The sequence below is a fragment of the Desmodus rotundus genome, chromosome 4 (genome assembly GCF_022682495.2).
Source record: "Desmodus rotundus isolate HL8 chromosome 4, HLdesRot8A.1, whole genome shotgun sequence".
Classification (NCBI taxonomy): domain Eukaryota; kingdom Metazoa; phylum Chordata; class Mammalia; order Chiroptera; family Phyllostomidae; genus Desmodus; species Desmodus rotundus.
Window position 1 is genome coordinate 48,068,363 of NC_071390.1, and position 13,420 is coordinate 48,081,782.

General features: G+C 36.8%; 1 pseudogene; it reads right to left on the reverse strand.

Moving 5' to 3' along the window:
- Nucleotides 1–5,044: 5,044 nt before the first annotated feature.
- On the reverse strand, nt 5,045–10,940 carry LOC128780750 (cilia- and flagella-associated protein 298 pseudogene; annotated as a pseudogene).
- Between the last annotated feature and the right edge of the window lie 2,480 nt (nt 10,941–13,420).

A 13,420-nucleotide genomic window follows, 5' to 3' on the forward strand; every position in this document is an offset into this window, starting at 1 on the left:
TTGTGATTGTCTGCTGGCTACACTGCTGTTAGAATGTTCTTTTTCATAAAGCGAGGAAATAAATTTGTTTGAAATGACATTTTCACTCAGAAAACTGGTCATCTAACATTTCTCCACCTCTATTATATTTTACTGTAGTGATCACTTTTGTTTTACCTTTTTTTGTAGCACTCAAACTGGGTTTTCAGTCTTCTGACTTTGCTCACGGAATGATAATTGAATTCATTGATACATGACTCCTAGGTTAGCCCAACCTGTTCATAGTATGTTACAAACTTAACCGTGATAGGATAACTCCTGCCTATTGTGGAAGCCTACAAAACATGCTGCCTTTCAAAATCCCATTTCTAATTGCTCCTAGGCTATCATTAAAAATTTTTTGTGCTTGTCAGCCTCACCTACATTCTCTTTCCAATTCATCCACAAAGTACCAAATGCATCATGTCATAAACCTAATTGAAATATATCAGCGATTTTCAACTGGTGTGCCACAGCAAGAATTTTAAAACATTTAATACCCGTCCTCTTCTCCCTTACCTTGTCACATTAGAAAATGACAACAGCCAACACAAAGACAGCCATCTGGTGAATGAATCAAAATTATACCTATTTTTTCTGTCAGATTGGCAAGAAATATATAGTTTGGTGTGCCGTGACATTTTAGTAATTAGTGTATGTGTGCCATGAGAAGGAAAAGGCTGAAAATCGCTGAACTACTATTATTGGGAAGTGACCCTAACTGAAAATGTATAGCTGTAGGTTAATTTTTGCAACATACTAGCAAAATATTTGCATCTTAACCTTCCAACATCTTTAGGCAGTCTGCATGTGGATAAAATAATTTCATTTGTTAAATATAGAATTTTACTAGATTAGATCCATAAGCAATTTGCTTAAGACATAACCCCAATACATACTTAATTGAATGCATCCTTGTGTAAATGGGATACTGACTTAATTCATATGAAGTAACCTACTTTCTAATGTTAATACTTCCATGGATTCAGACTGATTATCATTTATTTCACAATAGCATGTATGAAAACGAACTCCAACTATTTAAGTTTAGTCTTTTTTAAACATCATATTGAAATCTTTTATCTGGGACAAAATTCTGACATTGCATGAGAACACCTACCTATAGGAGGCACAGCATTTCTTTTGAATGTGCCAAGTAAATCAGTAGCTATATGTGACCTTTAATAATATATAGCTACCTTCTATTTCACACGTTTTTAATGCATGGGAATCTTTTTTTCTTTGTTTAGTTTTAGTACAATTGTGAGTTCTGATCTTTGGTAGAAATTTATGACGAACTGTGAAATAAGGTCATATGGTAGTGGTCTCCCACAGCACTGGAAGACACCTTAGACATCATCACGTTCCATCACTGGGCCCCAGAGAACAGACTTTAACATCCGTGTGTGATTATTTTTGCAGTTAGAATTCAAAGAGTCAAACGAAGGTCACTTTGTAGTTAAAGTCACTGTAGGAAAACACACTTGATTTGATCACCCATAAGGTATTTTATCAATGGGAAATAACCTTTTTTTTGGTACAAGTCAAAAATAAAATGGCTTTGGGTTATTTTTCTGAGAGGTTCAAGGGAAAGACCTTAAATGAAGTTGGGTCAAGATTCCTCTCCCTTCAGAGCTTCTTGGACCTTGCACGGAAAATTGAGCTGATGTTTACCCATTAAGCTAGCCTGTTAAGACATCCTACAAAGTGTGGCAATAGTCTTGTTTGCTATTTAAATAAATATCAAGTATCCATACAGTACAGGCTTTTATTCTCCCCTGGAACAAGTCCCCTGGAACATTAGGCATACGTGAGGAGTTATAAAAACTTGAATGGTTGAGCCCTGGCTGGGGTTACTCAGTGGATTGAGTGCTGGCCTGCAAACCAAGGGTCACCAGTTCCATTCCCAGGCAGGGCACATGCCAGGTCCCCAGTAGTGGGTGTGCAAGAGGCAACTACACATTGATGTTTCTCTCCCTTTTCCCCCCTTCCCCTCTCTCCAAAAGTAAATAAAATCTTTTTTCAAAAAATTGAATGGTTGAAATAATTGGGGAAAGTATATTTCCATTGTATATACTACCTAGCCATAGTTGTACAATCCATCCATGTGTCTTGTCTAGTTGGCCTCACAATAAAGTCCCTACATAGCCTATTTTAATGTGGCTGTGAACATATTAGAAAACTGTCTTATTGTGCACAGCTACTAAACTTGCCCATAAGTGTATTGAGCTTGTAGCCTCAATTTCACTCGTATGGCACCCTTAACTGGTGATATAATCAGTGCCCTGATTCCTCAAAGAGTCTGGATTTATCCAAGTCAAAGTATGCTCCATGTTGAGCTGTCATCTAACAGGTTTAGGAAATGATGCCATCCAAATGATTCTTCAGAATCTGCATATCCGGAATGCGATTCAGAAGGAATCAGTGTGTCCTTTATCAGAAGCTGAATGTGTGTTTTCTTATAATGTATTGAGATTAATTGGCATCTTTTTGCTTTTCTCTTGGGTATAACATAGGGACTACATTCCTCTGTTAATTTTGGAGATGATAAAACTGGCTTGTATCCAGGACATCATTTTTTTTGTCCACACTGAACTCTACAGACGTTAATTCTCTGCATTCCAGTATCTAGATGAATTTTTCTCAGTCCCTCCTTATGGGTACCTGTTCAAATACCATTGGTTGCTTCAAAAAGCATATATTTTATTCCTTCAGGTAATCCAAAAGTATTCCTTTTTTTTTTGCCACTCCCAATTTTCACTTCTTTAAGGGCTCCACAATGCGTTTCTTTTGTAGTAGTCTGCAGTTTTTAGTATTTCTAGCTTTAAAAGTCCAACATATCTTTCCTTTGTTGGCTGTCCTCCTCTCCCATCCTTACTGTGATACCCATCATCCTGCCTTGGCCACAGGCTTTTTTCTAGTTTGTTCAGCCCTAGGTGTCCCCTTAATTAAAGCAAAACTTAGTCTGAGGCAGGAATGTTATCAGATGTTAAACGTATTAGCTGATTTATTCCATCCATGTTTCAGTGCAACTTTGGAAACTCTTGATTAACACCACAAAGGTAGTTTTTCTAAAAATAGACCTTTCGTCCCTATCTGCTCCTATGAAAGTCATTTTGTCTTATTCCCCAAAACAAAATCTTGCAGCTGTCAGAAACATTTGCATTTTTGGAAAAACAACATTGGAAAGTAATTTGGTTTCTTCATTTGGCTAGATGTAAACTTAATGTGACCAGAAACTCTGTTTGTTATTATTTTTCTTCTCATTTCATGGAAGGTACGGTGTCACTAAATGTACTCTAATTCTTTTTTACAGTTTGTATCCTCTCTTCTGATTTTCTTTAAAACCATTGCTTCCCCTTTCCTGGTCCTCCGTTTACTGAGTCCCCTACACAAGTAAATGCACACGGTTCGTTTTCAAAATAGCAGTGATCTTGGTCATTTGTCTTTTCCTGTCTTTTAAAATACATTTCCAAAATCTTTTTTTGGAATAATATCAAAAGGAGTCAAGAGCTTTTATTCAGTCCTTTTTAGTTAGAGGCAAATTCAGTTTTTAAGAACAGGTACGATCACAAGACCACAGGTTAGCATTGAGCGTTCTCTTTACCAATCCCAACAATGATTGACTTACTCATTAGTGTTGGAATGTTTCACAGTTGCATAAGAAGTTACATATTCTACCACTGCATCTATATGGCTTTCTTATTTTTTTATAATGCATCTTACTCATTGACCAGTCACTTTCTTAGTAATGGATCTGATCTACAGAAGAGACAGTATTTTTTTTTTTTTTGCATGTTTTTCTCCTTATCTCCCAGCCCAATTTTGTGAATGGTACCTATTTTCTAATGTAAATTTACCCTATTGGAATTTATTTGCAAACAATAATAGGAACTATTTTATAATCTGGATGAGAAAGGTTAAAAAATAAGCAAAGTAATTTGAAGAGTTTTAAAAAGTATTTTTATTTTTAAACTTTATTGAATTGATTGGGGTGACATGTATTAATAATTAAATAGTTCCTAAAGACAGGAAACATCAGTCATTAGACACTCTTTCAAATGCAATGGGAGAAGTTAAGGGGTAGAAATGAGGGAGAATTGTGTTCTTATCAGCAACCTGCAGGTTTACCCTACCAGCTCAACACCAAGAAATACTTTTAATGTTTCTTTTCCCCACTGTTACCAGTTTTCTCTGAAAACATAGCAGCTCAAAATGAGGAGTCATTTTGGGAGCAAAGATGGTAGCTAGAAAATTATAATTAATATTTGTACCTTATAATGTTGTAGGTTATCAAACTGCTTTATTATGTGCTACTTTTTTCTCTCCAGCACTGAGGTTTGGACAGAGAATGTTCCCATCTTATTGGTGAGGAACCTGTGCATTAGCAAGAATAGCTAATGGCTTGCTCCAAGTCACACAGCAAGTCAACCCGTCTGTACTAAAACTATCTGCAGTCTGCTGAATGCATTTCTGCGTCATAAACTATGAGTTAGCATTATCAACTACCAATTTTGCCAGACCTGATGTAAAAATAATATAAAGCCTACCTGTAGGCAAAACACCCTTCTCAAGTGTTTTGTTTCCACTATTTGTTTTCTACTATAATTACATCTTTCGTATTTTGTCAAAGAAGAACCTCAAATACAAATAGTCCTGAAATTAAAATAAGGTAGGCAGATTTTTTTGAGGATGTATTTCTTAAGTTCTACAATCTTTAATAACTTTAATTGTAAAATTTTAAACTAAAAGAAAGACCAGGAAAACTAGAAATTTTGAAATCATTCACAGAGTGTTGTATCCTTTTTAGTTATTATCTTCCCTAAACAGAGGTGAGGTACTAGTTTGGAAGCTTCATCGACAGGTGAACTTCATGTTGGCCTCCACCTTATGTCTATCACTCCATGAAAATCCCATCTGTCTATGGGGAATTTAAAGAGGAGTTGTCATCATTTTCTCCCAATTTCTTGAGTTCTTCCTGTCTTCTAACACAGCATCAGTTGTTTCTGCCTCTCACTGCTAACAATAGGTTCTCAGGCGGGAGCTCCTTGTCCCTTTTGCTGAATCTTGACAATAATTTCTTTTGGGTTTGTTTTTTGTTTTTTTTTTTCATTTCTGCCCACTTAGTCTGAAAGCTTCTTTGTGCTCCTTGACTCCTTGGTGGCCCACCACAGTTGTGCTTCTGACTCCTGCCTGCCTGAGGTCCTGATAAGCCTTCTTTGTTTTCAAATTCCATCCAGATGGGGTCGTATGGTGGCAAGCCCATGGGATAAACAATCATCACTGCACCTTGGAGCTGGTCCAAGGTGTCTTTAACCATCTCCATGGTAACAGACACTGGCTCCCACTTGTTTCTTAGATATTATTGCTTTGGCTTCTTCTACAGTCTTTTAAAACTTGCTTCATTTTGTCATTTGGAGCACGCTTATTCCGTCATCCAATGTCATCCTATTTAAATACTGCACCTCCCCTGGATACACACTTTTCACCCATTCATTCCTTAATTTCAGTTCTTCAATCTGGTCATCAGTCAGTCCTTGCATATTAGGAGAGAGAAACACACCGCGTTCTGCTCTTTCTTCTATTTCTGTGTAGACACGTAGCGCCTTGAGCCGTGCATTGTCGACCCCAGTGACCTGCACCGTGATCTCCTTCAGCTCAGTGCTCCCAGAACCCTGCAGGGGGAACTGGTTCTCCTCTGCCCTCTTCACCTGCAGCAGAACCTTCACCACCCCACAGGCCACACCAGAGGGCAAGAAGGCCCTGGGGATGCAGGGCTTGAATGAGGCTGGTGGTACAGCTCCACTATTGATTTAACCGGCTATTTTCTTGTGTATTCTTAAGGTCTCCCCACATTCCCAGGCCTTATGCATTTGGGCTTAGATTGAGTTTTATTTTCCCCTATCAAAACACTTTTTTGTAAAGAAAGACCTCATACTCCGTAAATAGAGGGAAACCTCCTAAGTAATACTTGTTTAAAAAATACTTTTAAAAGACTAAAGTCAGCAATTCATAATCAAAGTTTAATGTATTTGTTATACTGCAATGCAGGTTTCTTGACGAATGTACTGGGTAAACTATTCTAGTTCCCAGGCCTCATGGTAAAAATGTAAAATCGTCGGCATCTCTAAAAGATAGTACTGTCTCCCACTTACTTGAATTTGTTTTGTTCGGGTTTTTTGTTCCATTTCGTTTCTAGCTACAAACAGTCTCTCAAAGGTTAAACATACCTTTGCCTGGAGAGTTAAGAAAACTGAGATGTCTTTGTAAAAATTTTAGTAAGCTCTTCACTGGTACAAACAGGTTAGATATTTTGGCTATTCCACTACTACATTATGGGTTACTAATGAACAAACCAGCCAAACTGCCCTGAATAATCAAATTCCACTTTTGGTGACTCAGTTTAGGAACTGCCTATCCCAACAAATGCCTGTTTGTGATATTACAAAATGATTGACTACATAGGACTTTACAAAAGCAGCTCTTTAAAAAAAAAAGATTAAATATTTTTTATCGCTATGTACGGTCATATTTTTTTTAATTTTTATGAAATAACAATGTGATAGGTGCTTCAAGAGAAATATTTTTTCAGGAATGGTTTTATAGTGAAAATGAAAGGTAGCTTTTGCATTGTGACATGAGGGTGGATGCTCATCTTTGGGTTACTAAGAAATGAAGTGTTCCCTAAAGAGAAAAAGAGGAGTTAATCTCTAGTTTCTTCATTTTCTCTAACGCTATATGATGGCCTACCAGTAGATTTGCATGCATACCAATAACTTGGTTCCAAGGAGAAGACTGAGTGCTTGCCATTAGTGGGAGTAAAACTCACGGATCCTAAACCACGGTGAAATAGAATAGTACTAAATTCCCAACAGAGAGTTATCAGTTTCACTAGTTACTATTCGTGTCTCGAGGTGACTTTTTCTGTTTGGAGTGCATTTACTATTTATTTTGTACCTTTAATTTTCTGCTTCGGGGGACTTTATTTTTACCTACTGCTGTCCTACTGTATTAAATAGCCTATACACCAGTAAGGAAAAGATTTTAAAACTCCACAAATAGCCATTTTTTTTGGTTCTTAACATATGGGGGAAACAGGTTAAAGGAAAAGCACTTCATCATGTAAAAGGGAAAAAGATAATCGTAATGATGATTATTTCAATTCAGGATCCACATGTAGTGCTCTGTATACAAGGGAACACTTACTAGTAGTACTTGAAGACTTGTGAGTTGAAATTGCATGTTACTTGAAAGATCGAATTAAGCTAAATTTTGGTGCACAGCAGTTGTACATGATTTCATGTTTATGTAGCAAAATGCTTTGAAATGTACTAGTACTGAAACATACATGTAAAGATAGTTGTGGAAATTGTCTATTATATTTTCCTTGTGTCTCATTTATTTAGAGCATAAAGTTTCTTTTTTAAAATTGTTTTAAAGGAGAAGGCTAAATAAATACTGTAATTGAAATTATATTTTAAATCTTTGTCATGATTTTTAAAAAAAAATTATTGCAAATTGTATCATTCCTGATTATACAAAACTTTGTGGGTGGTTTTAAATAAATTTTATACTTCTATTTTGCACCTGGTAGTCTAATTTTTCTTTCCTCTACAAAACAGTATTTTTTAGAATTTATTACTTGAAGATGACCAAATGTATGGATTGTGTACATTTTTGGAATCCTTATTATGTCCCAGAAACCTTGCATTTTATTTGATTTTATTTTTATTCTCACAGTAATGATATTAAGTATGGGTTCTTAGTAACCCCATTTTGTAGATTTGTTCTGAAGCTTAAGCAGTTATGTTTACAACTCTACTAACTGGCAAAGGTGGTAAACATCTTGGGTCTAGTCTGATTCATGCTCATCCTTGGGATTATCATTATTTTTATAAACTTAATCCCGAACACAGTGTGCTAAAGTGTTCATTAAAACCTGAAGTGGCACTGACTGGTGTATCTCCGTGGTTGGGTGTCATTCTGTAAATGAAAGGTCGCTGGTTCAATTCCTGATCAGGGCATATGCCTGGGTTGCCAGCCAGGTCCCTGGCTGGGAGCTTGCAAGAGGCAACCCATCAATGTTTCTCCTGCACATCAATGTTTCTCTCCTTTTCTTTCTCCCTCCCCTACCCGCTCTCTAAATAAACAAATCTTTAAAATAAAACCTGAAGTGAAAAAATATATTGACAATATGCTCCTCGTGATATTACAGCAAATATCACAGAATAGTAAGTTACTTTAAATTCATCTAATTTGAAACCTAACTCCCCTACTGTAGTATCCTGATAGTCTTACTAACAGGAACACCCCCTCCCCAGGTTGAGATGAGCAGCTAGAGACTACATTTTCCACCTCCTTCCTGACTGGTTATAAGGGAGACATGAGTTAGGCTGACCACACAGACATGGGCAACACGCTAGGACATGGCAGAGGAGCAAAACAAAAGGAACTCAGGCCCTGACTGGTGTGGCTAAGTGGATTGGGCATCATCCCACAACAAACCAAAAAGGTCGCTGGTTCGAGTCCCTGTCAAGGCACAAACCTTGGTAGCAGGCCAGGTCCCTGCTTGGGACCGTGAGAGGCAAACCCAACAACGTTTCTCTTCCACATGGATGTTTTTCTCCCTCTCTTTCTCCCTACCTTCCCCTCTCTCTACAAATAAATAAAATCTTCTTTTAAATAAAGAAATCCAGGGTTAAGTGATTCCAGATTAATAAATTCAGCAATTCAATGTCATCAGAGTTCCAGATCTGTTTCTCTGCACTTGTCAACATTTTTATACCTTACAATGGGGTCGCCTCACTAGAACTTCAGAGACAGACATCATTGAGTAGCATTTTTCCACAAAAACCTTTCCTTTTGTTTAAAACATTTTTTAAAGTTGTATTTATGGGGGTATAATTCACATACAGTAAAATTCGTCCTTTACGTGAGTGCTATAAGGTTTTTTGTTCGTTTTTTAAAATTTTTTTATTGTTGACACTATTACATTTGACCCCCATTTCCCTCCCTTTGCCCGGCTCCACCCATTCCCACCCCCACCTTCACCACAACGTTGTCTGTCTCCATGGGCTATGCATATATGCATATATGTTCTTTGGCTAATCTCTTCTAGTTGTGCCTCCACCCTCCCCTCAGAGATCTGTCAGTCTGTTCCATCTATCCATGCTTTTGGATTCATTTTGTTCATCACTATGTTTTATTCGTTACATTCCCCATATGAGTGAGATCATATAGTATTTGTCTTAAGTGCCATCAGTTTTGATAAACGTATACAGTCATGTAACCACCAAGACAATCAAGATGTAGAATAGCACTGTCTAATAGAAGTCTAATGAGAGTTACGTTTGTAATTTAAAAATTTCTAATGCAGACATTTTCAAAATGAAGCAGGTGAAATTAATTTGAGTAGCATTTGTATTTAGCTCAATATATTCAAAATAGTATCATTTTGATATGGAATGAATTGATGAGATATTTTTTCCCTTTTTTGTACTAAGTCCTTGAACTTTAGTATGTATTTTATATTTACGGTACATGTCAATTGAGATGTTAACTTTTTATATGAAATATTTGAACTGTTTCATGAAATTTACAATTAAAAAAGTAGATACACATACCCAAGTTATTCCAAACATTAAAAGCCTTCCAAAACTAAATCAACTATCATTTTAAGTCTAAATTTTCACTAATTAAAGTTAAGTAGAATGAAAAGTTCAGTTCCTTGGCTGCATTAGTCATATCTGAAGTGTTTGATAGCCGGGCTTGGTTAGTTTCCCCTGTATTTGGATGGCTCACATTAGAGCGTGTTCCCATCGGTCCTCAAAAGTTCCCTGGTATCCTTTTTCCTCAGCTGACTCCCCACATGGTAGCCCCTGTTAATGACTGATCAGATTTCTTTCTGTTAGTTTTTGCCTTTCACAGAATGTTATGAAAATAGAACAATTAAGCTATTTCATTTCACTTTTGAAATTCATCCAAGTTAAGACATTTTCTTTTCCTTTTTTTTTTAAAGATCTAATGGAAATCCCAATGTAACATCAAGACTTTTTATTTCCTACTAAAGTAACCTTAAGTAGTAATCAAATGTTATCCGCACCAGTTTCCCAGGCCTCCAACGATGAGATTGCTTTCCTTGATATATTCCTTTCATGTATCTGAGCAGAAACAGAATAAAGATTATAATACTTTACTGTATGCCAACGCTATTCCAAGTGCTTCCCTATAAACCATTCATTACATGCTTAATAGTCATGTAATTCTCAGTCAGGAAATAGACACAGAAAACTTAAGTAGCATGCCCAGCATTAGTCCAGGTATTAAGAAGGAGAACCAGGATTTGAACCTAGATAGTCTGGCTTTACAGTTCATGTTTTTAACCTCTACTTCCCTCCACCAATCCCTGCTCTATCTCAGGTGATGATTTGGTCACTATGTCTCCACTTTGTTACGGCCTCCCTCTTTTATGCCCAGGACTGATAGTGAGTGGTGGAATTTCTCTATTCTGTAACACAGTAATACAAAGCAGTTAGTGTGCCAAAATGTTCATGACTTAGTGCAGAATTTGCACTCTGAGAAAATTACGGTTTTTTTCTCTTGAAGAAATAGCCTTGCTCAGCTATAGACAATTTATTTTTTAGTTCAGTTTTGTAATCATGTTTTACTTTTCAATTATAATTTATATATGATATTATATTAGTTTCAAATGTCCACCCCAGTGATTAGACATTATATAACTTACTAAGTGATTATCCTGATAAGTCTCATACCCATCTGACACCATACATAATTATTGGACTATTATTGACTATATTCCTAATGCTGCTGTACTTTACATCCCCATGATTATTTTGTAACAACCAAGTAGTACTTTCTAATCCCTTCACCTTTTATACCCACCTCCCCAAATCTGCTTCCATCTCGTAATTGTCAAAATGTTCTCTGTATTTGTGAGTCTGTTTCTATTCCTCTGGTTTGTTTTGTTTGTTTAGACTCAATTGTTGATAGATATGTATTTATTGCTTTTTATTGTTTATATTTTTATCTTTTTTTTTCTCCCTTCTTAAAGAAGGCCCTTTACAATATCATATAATACTGGTTTGGTGGCAATGATCTCCTTTAGTTTTTTCTTGTCTGGACAGCTCTTTATCTGCCCTTTGATTCTAAATGATAGCTTTGCTGGGTAGAGTAATCTTGGTTGTAGGCCCTTGCTTTTTATCACTTTAACTATTTCTTGCCACTCCCTCTGCCCTGCAAAGTTTCTTTTGAGAAGTCAGTTGACAGTCTTATGGCAATTTCCTAGTAGGTAACTAACTGCTTTTCTCTTGCTGCTTTTTAAATTCTCTCTTTGTCTTTAACATTTTGCATTTTAATTATGATGTGTCTTGGTGTGGTCCTTTTTGGGTTTACCTTGTTTGGGACTTTCTGCACTTCCTGAATTAGTATGTCTACTTACTTCACCAGGTTAGGGAAGTTTGCTGTCATTAGTTTTTCAAATAGGTTTTAAATTTCTAGTTTGCCCTCTTCTCTTTCCAGCACCCCCAAATGTTGGGACAATTAAAATTGTCCCAGAGGCTCCTTCAGTTTTTGGATTCTTTTTTCTTTTTCTTGTTCTGATTGGGTGTTTTTTTTTCTTCCTTATATTCCAAATCATTGATTTGATTCTTGGCTTTATCTACTCAACTGTTGATTCCTTGTAAATTATTCTTAATTTCAGTTCATTTATTCTTCATTTCTGACAGGTTCTTTTTTTAAGTTATATTTTATTGATTATGCTATTAAAATCATGCTGATTTTTCCCCCTTTGCCCTCCTCTATCCAGCACTCCCCACTCCCTCAGGCAATCCCCCCACCATTGTTCATGTCCATTGGGTCATGCGTACAAGTTCTTTGCCTACTCTATCTCTTATACTGTACTGTACTCTCCTATTCTGTAACTACCTATTTGCACTTCTTAATCCCCTCACCTCTTCACCCATTCTCCCACACAACCCTTACATCTGGCACCATCAAAACACTTTCTGTATCCATGATTCTGTTTCTGTTTTTCTTGTTTGCTTAATTTGTTTCTTAGATTCAGTTGTAGGTAGTTATATATTTTTGCCATTTTATTGCTCATAGTTTTGATTTTCTTTTTCTTAAATAAGTCCTTTTAACATTTCATGTAATAATGGTTTGGTGATGATGAACTCCTTTAGTTTTTTCGTGTCTGGGAAGCTCTTTATCTGCCCTTCGATTCTAAATGATACCTTTGCTGGGTAGAGCATCTTGGCTATTTGTCCCTACTTTTCATGACTTTGAATATTTCTTGCCAATCCCTTCTAGCCTACAAATTTCTTTTGAGAAATCAGCTGACATTCTTATAGGAACTCCCCTGTAGGTAACTAATTGCTTTTCTTTTGCTGCATTTACGATTCTCTTTATCTTTAACCTTTGGCATTTTAATGATGATGTGTCTTGGAGTGGGTCTCATTGCATCCATCTTGTTTGGGACTCTCTGTGCTTCCTGGACTTGCATGTCTACTTTCTTTATGCAATTAGGGAAATTTTCTTTCATTATTTTTTCAACTAGATTTCCGATTTCTTGCTCTTTCTCTTTTCCTTCTGGCACCCCTATGGTGCAAATGATGGACCTATTAAAGTTGTCCCAGAGGCTACTTACACTATCCTCATTATTTTGGTTTCATTTTTCTTTTTGTTGTTCTGATTGGTTGTTTTTTGCCTCCTTATGTTCCAAATCATTGATTTATTTCTTGGCTTCATCCACTCTACTATTGTTTCACTGCAAAGTGTCCTTTATTTCAATTAGTGTATCCTTCATTTCTGACTGGCCCTTTTTTATGTTGCTGAGGTCCTCACTAAGTTCCTTGAGCATCCTTATAACCAATGTTTTGAACTCTGCATCTGGTAGATTGCTTATCTCCATTTTGTTTACCTCTTTTCCTGGAGTTTTGATCTGTTCTTTCATCTGGGCCATGTTTCTTTATCTCCTTGTTTTGGCAGCCTCCCTGTGTTTGTTTCTATGTATTAGGTAGAGCTGCTTTGACTCCATGTCTTGGTAGTGTGGCCTAATGTAGTAGCTGTCCTGAAGGGTCCAGTGGCACAGCCTCCCCTATAACCCAAACTGGGTACTAAATGCTCTCCCTTCGTGTGGACTGAGTATACCCGCCTCTTGTAATTTAGCATTGGTTGCTGTTGGCAGATCAATGGGAGGGAATTACTTAGGCCAGTCAGCTGCAAGGATTTACTGACCACCAACTTCAGCATTCTGTGGAGGATTAGCTGTGCAGGGTCAGGGTAGTGGTGTACCAATATGGTCTGTAGCTGTCCACTGGGTACACTGGCCCTGGGATTTTCCAAGTATTGCAAGTCAAAGTCAGACCCCACTTGTGTTTTTCAT